The sequence below is a fragment of the Emys orbicularis genome, chromosome 8 (genome assembly GCF_028017835.1).
Source record: "Emys orbicularis isolate rEmyOrb1 chromosome 8, rEmyOrb1.hap1, whole genome shotgun sequence".
NCBI classification, from domain to species: Eukaryota; Metazoa; Chordata; order Testudines; family Emydidae; genus Emys; species Emys orbicularis.
This window is the reverse complement of record NC_088690.1, coordinates 60054021-60069455: the sequence shown is the minus strand read 5'-3', so window position 1 is coordinate 60069455 and position 15435 is coordinate 60054021. Positions and strand designations below refer to the sequence as shown.

At 42.1% G+C, this 15435-nt stretch overlaps 1 protein-coding gene across 1 annotated transcript in view; it reads left to right on the top strand.

The window, feature by feature from the left end:
* Positions 1 to 15435, top strand: part of RASAL2 (RAS protein activator like 2) — a 170208-nt gene that overhangs the window by 63880 nt on the left and 90893 nt on the right. The gene's annotated exons all lie outside the window — the stretch shown is intronic.

The window sequence follows — 15435 nt, the reverse complement described above, 5'->3', positions numbered from 1 at the left end:
TCACCTGATCCACCGTGCAAGGGGAGAAGTGGTAAAAATGAGGCACCAGTCTGTTTTGGTGCCAGATCCGGTACTGAATCAGGTGAAAATACTATCAGGTGACTAGTCAGCAATCCAGAAATCCTGTCTCAATACTATTTGAAAGAATGTGTCCAGGGGCTTGGAAATGGTGTGAGCAACAGAACATTAGTTAAGTAATATACTTCATTTGATTGCTCCTTGGAATGTGCCTCCACCATCAGTTTCTGCAAGCTGCTGCTCAGCACTTCTAGCTGGAGGATGATTGCACCAAGGAAACACACAGTCCATGCTCTTCCTTCAGGTAAAAAACTTGGCGGGAGAGAACAGTAACTAAAGAATGATGATTAGGATTAATTCTGTAACTGCTGTTCTCCATCCATAATATTCTCTGTACCTGTAATGATCAGAACCGAGCCTTGCTGTTTGCATTTTCCAGATGAGATGAATACTTTCTGTGATGGAGAAATAAACCTGTTTAGACAATAGATTTACTGTGTGAACCAGTCTGTTGCAGTCCTTTCTGTGCAATAAAGTGTCTTGAATGATTACATGATAAAGGAATACAACTTCTTTCATGACTGGAAAAAACCCTCAGGTTTAAAAGAAGTGCTGTTTGTGACCTGGTCAGTGAAGGAATCTGCAGTGCACCAGTTTGGGTTAAATCTGTGCATTGAGCTAATGGCATACTTAAGAAAGGGGCAGATGTTTTGAAGAAATAGGCTTACCATGCCTTCTAACTGGACAATATGCTGAAGCGGACTTTGCCTGTGAGGAATATCCGTTTGAAAGTGAAGGTGGGGAGTTGCAGCATACAGCTCCCCATGTCTATATTCCACGAATATTCTGTCTTGGTGAAAGACTTTTCCTAACAGAATTGTCCTTCTGTGCCTTGTTGGCATGTGCAAAATGTCCATCTCCTGTCAGCTAACAAAGTGTCTGGTTGGGGCAGTAAAAAATGGGAGCTTCAGCTTTGGTTCTGTCAAATTGGCGTGTGCGTGTGTGCATGTGAGAGAGAGAGAGCGCGAGAGAGCATGGACTTTTTGGTATTTCTTTTTTTTAATTAGCATCTTGTAAGTGTGTATGTAAAACAAACCTTATATGCCAAAAATGTAGTAAGCCTGGATTGAGAGATCTCCAATAGATGCAATATAAGTTCTAATGAAATCAATGCACAATACTACATTTCTGTGTGTGAATTTTAACAATACTGAACTGAGAGAATTGACTAGAACCACATATACGGCAGAAGGGTATTGTGCAAATATAGCCACAAGGCTTTCCTATTGCACTTCAGTTCTGACCTGCAACAATGTTAGTAACACTCCACAATGCATAAACCTTTCAGGAGCTGAGACTGCAAAACTCCGAGATTAGTTTAATGACACGAACAAGGGTCTGCTGAAGCCTAGACAGAGCACCCAACTTTTGATGTAGCGCATATTTGAATCCAAGTGTGAAAGTCAGGTGCACTGATTCACTGTCATCTATTGCTGTGATTATTAGCTGCAAGTAGTTGAACTGCAGTTATTTACAGGGAAGTTAATTAAACCTTGTTGACTTTTTATTTATAATTTCTTATTGCTTTTAGAAAATATTAAATTTGTATAGCACCTTTTAGTCCCAAAATCTTTACAAATTATATTCCATTGAAACGCAGTAACTCTTGGTATAGATGGCAGTATGAAATTGCTGTGCAGCACAAGGCCAGCTCTTGTCTGATGCAAAATGTGTCCTGATATTGTTGGGGTCTGCAGGAAGAGACCAGACTTTGGGTTTTTTCCCTCAAGTCTCATTTGAAACCTAAACTGTACAGAATGCAGTTTGCCTGCCTCAGAATGATGAAGAACTGAGGCAACCATGCAAGGGTTAGAACTGTGCCTTCAAGGAGGCTCTATATTTTAAACATGATACTTAGACCTCTCAGACATCCCCTCTGGCATTTGGAGCTATTCATATATAGAAAATTGCTAAACTTCTGTTTTTTTCCTCCAATATAACTTAAGTAAAGGCAGATGACTTTGTTTGTTTGTTTGTTTTTAAATGCTGCGGCCACAATCCTTATACACCAAATGCCAGATTATAGCAGGGAGCAAATTTATTTGGTTAAATCTTAAACCTCAGTAGAACAGGAATTAATGGTAATATGAATACATAATCTTAACACTTTGATATGCTGTGCACATAATCTGTGGGGTGAGGGGGGGGGTCTTGGAAATGTGTTACTACACCTTTCTGAAAGAAACCCCTGTAAAAGATTGTAAAGTTTATAAGAGTGGCCAGTGTTTGTCTTGCATCTACAGTGAGAAACAGAGATGTTAGTTCCAAGAGAGGGAAGCTGCATGTCTCCTTGGGATGGGCAGGTTTTTGGCCTGTTCTGTAAACAAGCTACTGTTTAAATCTGAAGAAAGCTCTTACCTTGCTGAGCCATATTTTTACTGTTCAGGGTTCCTCTGCTATATACAACCCTCTGCATCAGGCATAAATTTGCTGTGACTTGTTCAATTTTGTGCATACTTTTCTGTATTTATATTGCTTGCTCTTGCTTCAGAAGCCTGCTTATATTTACCTAGTTTGTGCACACTTATGGAGTTTTTTGACAATGAATAGCATGACACCTGATGGAAAACTAACTGTAAATGTCACCTTTTATGCAGACCTCCTGTCCCAAGGATGACACCTACCCTTGTCTTAACTTTTCCAGTATAGACCAGGCTTAACTTGTTAACTAAATTGATTTAAAAATCAGTGTAATTGAACTAGTTCAAACCCCTAATGTAGACCTACTACAGAACCCCATTTATCCAATCTAAATGGGAGTCTGACCGGGGGCAGATCGATTAATCAAAAATTCAGATAATCAGGAGAATGGGAAAGTGCGAGGCTTCAGCGCCATCTAGTGGCCACAGGAGTGTTCACCCACTTCTGGACCTGTAAAAATAACAGGAGTACTTGTGGCACCACTCTGAAACCTGTCATTCTGGACCTGTGTGCGCTGAGAGCCGGATAATGGAGGGTCAGCTAAACAGGGTTCTACAGTACTTCTACTGTACTTACACCTTTTTAACCATTGCTGATATCAATTTAGCTAAATTGATAACTTACCAATGCAAGTATGGTTTTAATTGGTTTAAGTGCATTAATTATAGCTATTGCACCAATTTAACTAAACTGATTTTAAAATTGATTTTATTACATTGGTGCACTTATCTATTATAGACAAAGCCTTAAGTTCCCTATCCTGTGCTAGATGCCATGGATTAGTAGCCCATCCATTTCCACTACATTCAGTTAGGATGCCTTTGTGATCTTTTTATAAATAGAGCTTGAAAAATTTGCCTAATACTAACTATTCTGGAGACTAAGGATATATCTACATAGTAAAAAAGACCCGCAATAGCAAGTCTCAGAGCCTGGGTCAGCTGATTCAGGGTCATGCTACGGGGCTAAAAAAAAAAAAGTGTAGATGTGTGGGCTTGGGTTGGGTGACGTAGTTATGCTGATGTAAGTGTATAGTGTAGACCTAGCCTCAGATACTGAACTGGACTTATTCCAGCAAGAATATAGGCTATTTTGATAACTTGTTACCTTTACTCTAACTGATGACTCTTTTATACTGCGGGGGAAGAGGAAGGAATTATACTTGCTCTGATTATATCAGCAAAGTAGACAAAAATGTGTTTCAACAGCACAGCAGAGAGATAATTTGTTTAAAAGAAAAATAATAAAGCCACTGAGGGAAAGTGGGTTATTGAGCTCCATTGGAGTTCATCTCTTTCCTAACAGGCACCTTTATGTCGCATGCAAATCCCTGACTCCCAAAAGAAGCCTTGGAGATGGGCAGGTCTGTATGTTCTAGTGGTGATTAGTATCCATTAAGATCCAACTCAATGTCCAATAAAGTGCTTCAGGCTGCAGGCTGATAATTATTGATGCATATTTGAGACTTCTTCATCTGTGTATTACCCAGTGAAAGATGGAAGCATTTATTCGTTTTGGTCTTAGAGGTCACTGCAAATATTTACATTTGAAGAACATTCACATTTTTGACAGAGGTATCTGCCGGTGGTACTGATGAAGTCAAGACCAGACGGGCCACTGAAAATTTCTGCTTTGTAACTTTCTTTTCCTCCCTGCCACTCTCTTTGTATCACTTGCAAGGGTGGCACATTGCAGCTAATTCTCTTCCATTTGGAAAGGTCTAGAGGAAGTTTTGATTTTTTTGAAATCTGATGTGAGGGTCACCTTTTAACTAGTGCTCTGGGTCTCACTGTGCCAGTTGGGTAGGAGACCCACTTTTGTGACCATGAGCTAAAGGACAGTATTAATGGGCATCTTTGGCTGGCTTTAGGGAGTCTCAAAATATCGGAAGATATCTCTGTTCCTGTTGTTCGTGAAACATACCAAAAAGGCTCTAAGAACGAGCCGCAGCTTTGCACGACATTTCTGAGCAAGTGGGTGAATGCTAAATTTGAATAATTCCAGACAGAGAAAATGCTGTTATTTCCCAGGCTATGGACTGTCAGGAATGTTGTGGGAAGAAGAGGCTCCACATTGTGTCATGATAACTGAGAATCATGGGTTGGAAGGCATCCTGACCAGTACATGCATGGGGGTTATAGATTAGATATAAGCAACAAAGCCAGATTAGAGTGTGTATTGGTGGTATGACAGCTGCCCAAGGAAATGCACCAGTAAGCAAATGCTGCACCTCCTGACATGACATGTTTTTCACAGTATATTTTAAAAGTAGAAGACAGCTTGATCCATTAAAAATATACCAGACACTGCTAGTCAGAGATATATATGAAAGATGAGTTAGTGTGTTCCACTAGAAAAACTGATAGGCAACATCCTGATGTTAAACCTAGCCTTCCTGCTGCCATAGGCTCCCGGGAAGGGGGAGAGAGCTGGACTTACTGCCAGGACCTACGATCATATTTGAGACTTCATTTTTCATATCACTGTGGCTAGTAGGTGTGTGTGAAATTTGAAGCTCCAAGCCCTCTAGCTGTTGGAGAGGAGGAGGATCTCTTTTAATCTCTTCTTCCCTATGTGGAGTCTTCTGAAGGCTGCGTATGAGGAGGGTTTCTGCTACTTCTCTACCCTTCTCCCTGTGGCTTCTGAATGCTGTGTTGGGAGGCGGTCTCTCCTGCACTCTCCCTGCTTTTGTTGCCCTGTGAATAGCTCCAGTGCCTTTTCTCTGCTGCTGCTCATGGCTCTCTCAAGCAACACAAAATTGACACAATTCTTGAAAATTTCATTTGCTGCCTTTAGGGTTCTGAATAGAAGCTGTGAAACTGTCCACAGTGTTAGTGAGGTCACTGCCACTGATTTGGAAAAGCTGTGAGCAGCAGCAGAGGCACTGAAGCTGTTAGTGTGCGAACCTAGGCAGACAACCCTCTGTTCAAATTTGGAATGTTATTTTCACAATCATAAACAGTACAACCTTAACTGAATCCATTGAAAGCGTATATTCTCCAGAAATTGTTAGTGCCCCCGAAGTTGCTAAGGAACGCTGGCTGCCGGTGAGTGGAAAAGTGGATTTCTCAAGCCCTGTCATAGAAAGAGAAATCAGAATTCTTTGAAACCGAAGGGGTCACTTGCAATGACTGGCTATAGCAATGGCTGTGATAGAAAAATGAGTGAAAGCACTAAAGAGATAGCAGATGGGCTGGTAGCACTTAAATGCCTATTTTTGGATGCCTCTTTTTCCTGAGTATGCCTGCATGCAAAAACAGCGTTAAATAAAGTGCATCTTTAAGGGAAGTTTGGGGGCAATTCAAGGCACTGTCCTGCAGAAAGCTAGTTTGGTGCATAATGATGTCAATTTTTTTCCTCCACATTTTGGAGTTCCCAGCATTCTTTAGGAGATTGGCAAAATGGGAATTTCAACAAAAAGGCAAAACCCAATGCCATAGTCCAAATTCACATAGGTCACACCATCAATCACTGGGTTGTTTGTGTAAATGTCAGATACCTTCATGATCCTTGGATGAGAGAGAGCTTGTTACAAGGACTTTGCAGATTGCATTTCAAGTTCCTGCAACAGACTGCTTGGATACCCCATTTGCTCCCTCTTCCCCTAAGCACTCTCCCTGCTTATACATCAACCACCACTTATGGTTCCTTTCCTGCTCTGCCTGATATCAGCCTTGAGAAGGCTTTTAGATAATGGCACAATGGGAGAGGGCTGTCAGTCTATTAAGTATCTTAAAGTTAAATAGAAAAGAAATCTGTTTGAGACAGAGCTTAGCAATTTCACTGTGGATGTTTAAAGAAATATTTTAACGTGTATAGGGAACTTAATATACTGTGCTTCTTCAGTCTTTGAAACAAGGTTTACTCTTCTTTTTTATATTTAGCTTAAATTCAATCTTAGTATACTTTATTCTTGCCATTTTCTCTCACTGGAATTGGGTAGAGTTTTAAAACACTCCAAGTAGCTGTGTATAGTTAATCCTTCCTCCAATACAGCAATCCTCACTACATACTTGGGGGTCTATTTCCTTTAAGTAGAATCAGACCGTTCCTTTGGCATTTCAAGAATCTAAATTTCTTCATGGCAGGTATAGCAGGATCGTGGCTGACAAAGCCAGATCTGACAACTCATCAGGTCCCTAGACAACACTTCCATTTACAGAACAGCCAACCCATGGTCTCGGGGATATTAACCCATTTTCACAACTGGAACTGGAGTGTAAGCCCTCTGTTTCTAACCAGGCTGAAATGGAGAATTCCTGAATGATGTAAAGCAAGAACTGGAAATGTAACTGGATGAGACCTTAAAAGCCCATGGCCTGTCTACATAAATACTAAAATTCTGATGGCTCTTTAAAGAAGAACATGGATTTATCCCAGTGCTCTAGGCTTTATTGTTCCCTTCTTGCTGTTGTACAATGTTGTATGCACCAGTTGTTGTCTGTTGCTCTCCACCCCAGACATAGCTTCATTTCTGTCATGCTGAAGATACAGTTTGTAAATTGTTTTGGGATCCTTCAGGATAAAACGTGCTATGTCATTATCAAACTGTTCATTTTAGTGGGGACACGTGTGGAGAAAGAGGGAGGGAGGGGAGGGAGAGAGATTACTGTTAGTTCACAAATTGCTTTTCTAAGGAATCCTATTAAACTGAGATTGTCCTGTCCTTCCACTTCCCCAATAGTTAAGTATTTCTAGAACCAGGTCAAATTAATCTCTGTATAGATGGGCTTGTTTACTTTTTTATACCATTGTTAGTGTCGGTGCGTTTTTTAACCTAAAGGCCTGTACTAGCATGAACCATGTACCTAGTTCTTGGTTTCTGTGTGTGGTAGTTGGCTTTAATTTTTTACTTAATTTTAGAACATCAGGTGGGGACGATATTATTTTTCATTCCACATTCAATTTTGTCTGAGCACACTGTCAGCACGTTTCTCTCCCAAGACCTATCCTGTGGCTTTCATACATATTTCTCATGTGAGCCTTAGCAGGGGGTGGGGTCATCAAAGCTTCTATTCCTACTGGGAAAAAATTGCCAGGGCGTGGGGGTTGTTGCATAAGAGGAGAAAGAACAGAAGCTTATCTGAAACAGAAGTAACACAGAGAAAAGGAAGAGACATGTCACTAAGGAGAGAGGAATTAAAAAGGAAGACGAGATCATGTTACAAACAAATGAACAAAACAGGAAAAACTTTGAACAAACTACAGAAGGTGGGAAAGAGCTTGTGGTCTGTTTACTATCAGCTGTTCATTAAACTGTAGCAAGAGGCTAAGTGATTTTGTGTTTCTCTCATGTCTATTCTCTTCTGCTCTGGTGCCCAGACTGGCAGGTGGGATCTGCTGGGAATCAAACTGTGGATTTTTTAATTGATCAAACTTGACGTGCTATCCTCAGCAGTGGCATTATAATGTGTTAAAGGCATCATGCCAGTAGCAGGGACTGGAATGTGTGTTTTCCCCTTTCTTTCTCTGCATGTTAAAGAGCAGCTTTCATTCTCTGTTCTAGGGTAATGCTGCTGTACCTTGAAATCAAACTCTCTGCAATTTTAAAATAAACAAAAAAGATAGCAAGGAAAGATCTTTTATTTCGGACTTCACTATTTCTCTTTCAAAAGCCAGAAATCACACCCTGAATAAAAAGCAATCCCAGTTCAGTATCCAAGGAGATAAAATGTGCATTGTTTGTTTGAGAAAATCGTCAGGGTTTGTTGAGAGTTGTATATTTTCCTGAGATGTAGAGGTAGCTGGAGGTAGTAGTATCTTTAAATATAAAACACAATTTTATGACACTGGCACATAAAGTGGCAGCGGGTGAGCTCTTTGCTCCCCTGTTTGATTTGGGATTGTACTTTCTTGGTGTCGACCTAGTTTGTAATACTTTGGACAGTTTGTGATAGCAGCCTCTGAAGTCAGCACTTCTTAGTTAGTTTTTATATAATTGATTTTAGATGTATAGATTTTTGAGACATCTGCTTGGATCCAGTGGCTTTCATTAGTTTAATACATCTGTTATTTAACAGCAGATTCTCTCTCTCTCTCTCTCTCTCTCTCTCTCTCTCTCTCTCTCTCTCTCTCTCTCTCTCTTCCCCCCGCCCCCCAGCCCTGTGTGCTCATTGTCACTCTCACTCCACCCACCCTCCCTCCATCCCCCATGGGACAGGAAAATGAAGTGTCTACCCGTCCCTGGTAGATTGTTAGCTGTTAATATGGGAGACTGCACGTGCCCGAATGCTGCAAGAGAAGGAAAGCAAGTGAGGGGCAGCTATTGTTTAACTGAAGCCAAGGAGCTGGTAGACAGGCTTGGGTTTGACTGGCTTTGGCTCTAGCTTTTCTGCATTCCAAACTGTCTGAGGCAGAGAAAATAGAGAGTGAGTGAGGAGTATGCACAGAGCATTCTGGCTTTCTGGCTGTCATGCTGGCAGGATTATGGTAGAGGCACTAGGAGCATCACAGAATGCAGTTCACAGGTAAGATCCCTCATGATATTAACCACACAAGTCTGGAAACGTATCACTGCTGTATTCCATTGAGGTTTGACTGGATGAGAGGAGAACAGGTATTGTGTTAGAAGTGTAACTATGCATGTAGTTAAAAACTAAAGCCTTGCTTTTCAGCCTTTCCTTGGTGCCTATTGTATACATACTTTTTGCATTACTTTATCAGTGTTGTACACAGCTGCTATTTTCCCCAGAGATGTTCACATGTGTTTCACCTGACAGGATGAATGCACAAGGGAGAGGGCAACATGGGTATCTATCTTTCACCAGTGCAGAAACCAAGGGCAGTAGTATCCCTCTGAGACCCCATGTGGGAGAAGAGACATCAAGAACGAGGACATTAACATAACTAGTTTTAATATTTAAAATAGTTGCTTGCTATGTGAATTCTTAGATTAAAGAAAAAACCCCAACTCCTCTCTAAAAACCCTTACATAATTAGGATAACTCAGGAAGAGCAACCTTCCACGTAAAATTAGATTTATGGATAAGGGCAAATGTGCTTTACTTTCTTTTTAAGAACACATTGAGTGACATTCTTAATGTGCTAGTTGCAGCTGGCACTGTATGTTGGAGTCGATATAAAATTTTGCAAACCTAGCTTCCTGTTCACCAGGAAGAGATGATAAATCAAAGGTATTCAGGAAACCCCACAGGTGGTTCACACAAGCAAGAGGCTTTTTCAAAAGAGTACATTTTCCTACTGCTGTTTTGCTTTTCTGGCAACCTGTGCTTTAAAATATATTGTCATAAGATAGTAAGCTGGAAACCTTCAGATTTTGTGGTGTTCGATATTTTTAGACATGTGCCACTGACTACAAAAATCAGTAAGTATTGTATGAAGCCAAGCACTGAAATCTCGGAATAAAATGTTGACCACCTTGGAGTTGTCTTTTAACACGTATTGATTAGAGAGCGGTCATTCAGTTATTTCCTGTTTAACCCCTTCACTAGAGACAGAACTGCTAGTTCGCTCAGGCAAAGTAACTTTGCATTGTGTCACCCTTAGCCAGTGTGACGAATAATATCCAGCAGCTGCTTGTGGTTAGAGAATGAAAACATTCTACGTTTATTTTTTCATATAAGTGTGGATTCCTTAAAACAAAACAAAACAAAAAATCTCATAACCAGCTAACAGGGGAGGCTTACAGTAGAGTTCATGCTCCCTGCCTAGTTTCATATGGATGATCAGAGGAAGGTGGTTGAAAGGGGAATTTCCAGCCTTTTCTGAGGCCTTTTATCACATCACTAACCTATTATTATAAGAGTTGAATTAAAAGGAATAGGTTCAGTAGTGCTAGGAGCTCCAGAAGGTGGAGGCAGAGGACATTTGTATTCAGATGTTTTTTGTGGTCCCTAAATTTAGCTGATGTTCTTTACTTTTCTTTTGGAGCTTCCTGGGCAGGGGAGAAGCAGCACAATTCTAATGAAAGAACTGTTCAGGAAAGCTGCTGTCAAAATGATCTGCCTTTACGCCCAGATGGCTCTTTACAGTGTATGGGAAGGAGTTGGCTGTGTTATTTGGATACAAGAGAAAGAAGGGCCGTCCTGTTGCAATGAGGCTTGACCTGCTTTCACATTTTCTAGTACCACAGTAGCTCTTACCATAGGACAATGTGCGAGTGCATGAGTTAGAATTTTATTAATAGCAGCATAGCCTTGTGCCAAAGAGCAGAAGACAAAAAGTATTACAATAAAACTTAAAAATTAAATCCAAAGTTATAAAATATTAAAATACTCATAAGTACAGATTTAAAAAGACATACTCCAGTAATCTACATATGATCGCCATGCGACTTGCCTTTTCCTTATTTTAACGGCTGACCAAGCAAATAGGGCAACTGCTTGGATTACAGATACACTATCAGCGCCTAACAAATATTCTGTTTTCTGAGAGGTCAAGAAAAAGGAACCTGGGATAAAAATATGGAAAGCCATTTTGACCTCAGATGACAATGTAATAAATAATGGCATAGATCTTCCACCTGCCCTAAACCAAATGGACAGAGGCAGTTACGTTTTTTTATGCCAGTTAATTGGCCTTCTAAGTAAGCTGTCTGCATGAATTGACACAACATGCCAAACTCTGTTCTGTTAGAGAATCCTAGGCATTTATCTTGTTCCGAATAAAGCCAGCAAGATAAACTTGTTGTGGGGGTATTGCATAAAGCCAGTGTTACGTAGTTCTCAGGCTTGCTTGAAAAGGCAAGGTGCTCACAGGGTAAAATTTGTTCAATTGTGAGATAATACTGAAAGGGCAAAGTGTGGTGGTGTTCCTGGGTGATGTGACTGATAATTCTTAAAATGTAGTATGATTCAGCATAGAACCCTTGAGAATATGGAATGTGACTTCCTTTTAAGCCAACCAGAATTCCACATATAACAGGATATGGTTCACTGTGTGCCTTTAAGCCATAAGGGGTGCTGTGTGTATACTATCCTTGTTACACCGAGATGGGCATATTGAATGATTAGAAACCATATTAAAGTCTCTTTCCACCAAGTTGTTAATTTTTTTTCAAAACTGTGGACCTTTCTGGGATCACTAAACAATTTCATGAAGGTTTCATGAGAGGAGGAGAAATAGGGAAAGGTGCAATGAGTGAGTGGTCTTTTGAAATGAACTGGATTCTTTTTGGAGAATCTCAGGGCTCTGCGCTATGACTAGGTGCCTGTTAGAGCATTGTGCTATCAAAAAGAAGTTTGTGCAGTAACCCAATGGTGACAGGAACAATGGAGAGTGGCAGGGATGTCTAGTCAGTTGGGGGCACTATTTTATAAAGGGTCATGACACCTCCATCAGATTTGAAACTCTTTATTAGTAGGATTATGGTAGGCCCTAAAGGCCTTGACCAAGATTGGGGTCACATTGTGCTAGGCGTTGTTCAGACTTGCGATGTGACTGTGTTCCTGTCCCAGAGAGAATTTACAATCTAAATAGATAAAACAGTCAAAGGGTGGGAGGGGAAATAGAGGGAGGTGAAATTATGTGCCCAAACTTACACAGCAGGTTAGTGGTACAGCCAGTAGAAACCGCCCTTGACAAAGGAAGTATTCAGACAAAACTGGCTTAGTTTTTAAACTTAAATTCTTTTTCCAAATCTGGATAAGGTGAGCCTGCTTTTACACTAAGTTCTCTGAAACATTTTTATGCTGCAGAATAGGTAGGAAGGAAGGTTTTTCCACTTCTGTATGTGTGATTGTATTAAATGGGAGAAATAGCTTGCAGCACCAGTAGGAACTTGGAGATGAACTCAGTGCAAGCTGTCCTTTCTTCAAAAACCTTGCTCTGATTGTTTTCTCCTTTGACAGTTCAGAGTAAGTCAGCAGCTTCCACTGCCAGGGATCAAGCAGATGTCCTCAAGGACCAGAATAACTTGTCAGATTGCCTACTCCAGTGTACTGTACAAATTCCCAATGATTACAAAGCGGTCTGGAAATAATTAGACAGACTTTATTTTCTATTTTATCATTACAATATAATGTCCAATAAATTAACTGTTAGTCTCTTCTAAGTGGCTGAGACATTTTTAAACAAAGTGGGCCAAGGAACTTCTAAAGAAATCGGTCTCCGTTCTTCCCCCACCCCCAACAGACAAAAAAAACCTTTAAAAACCAATTTGAATGGCTAAAAAGTGAAAGCACTTTAGGATGATATAGATCAGTGTTTCTATATCTTAGCATTCAAGAGTATTCTCATGTGCCCCTGCGGGTGCTTCAGCCATTTGGTTTCTCTTAGACATTCTCTGCACACAGTGATCCCTTCACACAGCTAACTGTGGCAATCATTGCCACTAAAGTTAGTTGTAGTTGAGCCACCCCTATTTGGAAAGCTAGATTGACGATCTTGGTGTGTGTCTACGCTGCAAAATTGAGTCTCAGAGCCTGGGTCAACTGACTAGGGCTCACACTACAGGGCTAAAAATGGCAGTGTAGATGTTCCCACTCAGGTTGGAGCTCAACTCAAGTTAGAGTTAGGGCCTCCCTTGCCAGGCTTCAGAGCCCGAGCTCCAGCATGAGCAAAAACGTCTACACTGCTGTTTTTAGCTCGATAGTACAAGCCTGAGTCAGTTGACCCAGGCCCTGAGACTTTGCTGCCATGATGTTTTTTTCCTCCTCATATAGATGTATCCTCAGTCACTAGCAGAGAGAGGGGGTTGTTCTGTTCTATAATGGTAACTTGCGTTTGCCTTTCAATCTCCTTAAACTAGAAGGGTGGCAGTTGTCGTCAGTTAGTGACGTTAATGCAAAGAGAAGCTTGAAATTATGGGATTATTACTTACACGAAGCAAAAACTAATTTCCTTCCGCTCATACCACACAATAGCAAGTAGTCAATATGCCAAGTAGAAATGAATTTTAATACGAAGTGAAGAAAGCAAGGTTGCCCTTTGGATAGCTTCTTGGATTGAGGCTATGAAGCCGCTGGGTAACTTCAGAACATTTTTTCTTAGAAGACCTGGAATGTTTTTAATAATTTTTGTCCTCATCATCTTTGGGCATGGGGGAAGAAGCTGCACCTTGTTTGATCATTGGATCTTCTTGAAAGTCCACAGGCAGAAAAGTGTCTTTCTGCTGGAACAAACTGTAATTCTGCAAAGTTATATCATTTGTGACACAAGCTGTTCGGGTTCTTCCCAGTGTCAGATATTGAAATAAGTTTTCCTCCTGCTTTCATACTGACATAGCAAATACTGTCTTGATTTAGGCAGCTTGCGACTCTAGTCTGTGGAGAATTTGGCCCTAAAGTTCAGTGTTAATCTTTTTCAGATTGGAGGGCGGGAACTGTTTTTCTCATTTCTCTTTTAAACACAGTTTCAAAATACTATTCTGAGGAAGAGTTTTCTTTTCAATCTGTATGCAGTGTGCATGGAAGGGTTTTTTTCAGATCGCTCCTCGTGATTCTTCAAGGGTTTGCTACTTCATTTGAGCAGCCAATGTTTTTGATTTGGGGGGATCAATGGGAAGTTTAACAAAGGAAACAATATGGGACACCCAATTTGTAAACACATGCTTGGAACAAAAGGGTCGCTGTTAGTGAATGATGGCTCACATTTTGAGAAATTCTGGTGGCTGACATCAGAAATAAATTCGTCTTCATATCTCTTAGCATGCTTATTGAAGTGTCTTACACTTAGGGTTGCCAACTTTCTACTCACACAAAATCAAACACCCTTGCACCGCCCCTGCTCCGGCCCTTCTCCGAGGCCTTGCCCCTCTCACTCCATCCCCCCTCCCTCTGTCGCTCGCTCTTCCCCACCCTCACTCGCTCATTTTCACCGGGCTGGCTCGGGGTGAGGGCTCCGGCTGGAGGTGCGGCCAGAAATGAGGAGTTCAGGGTGCGGGAGGGGGCTCTGGATTGGGATGTGGGAGGGGGTGAGGGCTCTGGCTGGTGATGCGGGCTCTGGGGTGGCGCCAGGGATGAGGAGTTTGGGGTGCAGGAGGGGGCTCTGGGCTGGGGGGTGCAGCCAAGGGGTTTGGAGTATGGGAGGGGGCTCTGGGCTGAGGCAGGAGGTTGGGGTGTGGGAGGGGTGAGGGCTCCAGCTGGGGGTGCAGGCTCTGGTGTGGGGCCAGGGATGAGGGAATTAGGGTGCAGGGGGTTGGGGTGAGGGCTCTGGCTGGGGGTATGGGGCTGGGGATGAGAGGTTTGGGGTGCTGGAGGGTGCTCTGGGATAGGGCCAAGGAGTTTGAAGGGCGGGAGGAGGATCAGGGTTGGGGCGCAGGAAGGGCTGTGGGGAGAAGGCTCTGGGCAGTGTTTACCTCAGGCAGCTCCCAGAAGCAGCATCATGTCCCTCCTACGTGGAGGTGCAGCCAGGCATCTCTGCGCGCTGCCCCGTCCGCAGGCGCCACCCCCACCGTTCCCATTGGCCACGGTTCCTGTCCAATGGGAGCTGCGGAGCGGTGCTTGGGGCAGGGCCAGAGCACAGAGTCCTTTGGCTGCCCTACACCTAGGGGCTGCAGGGACATGCTGCTGCTTCCGGGAGCTGCACAGAGCCATGGCAGGCAAGGAGCCTGCCTTAGCCCCGCTGCACCACTGACCAGACTTAACGGCCCAGTCAGCGGTGCTGACCAGAGCCACTAGGGTCCCTTTTCGATTGGGCGTTCTGGTCGAAAATCGGACGCCTGGCAATCCTACTTACCCTAGCTAGATATTTACAATTTAAAACAAAATGTCTGCTTGCATGGGGCATACATCTCCTTAGGAAAGCTATGATGTAAATTGGATGGCTTAGTAAATAATATGTTGGCCCTTAGCTCCAGTGAAATTAATTTAAATATTTTCAAGGTAATTAATAATAGACAGATTTCCAAACTGCTAAATGCATAATTTAGTGTAACTGACGGATTCTGCTAAGAGGAGGCCTCGGGCCACATCCAGCGTGGAAATGCAATTATTTTGCACAACGAAGAAAGAAAATAATACGCAGGGTGCTTCATCA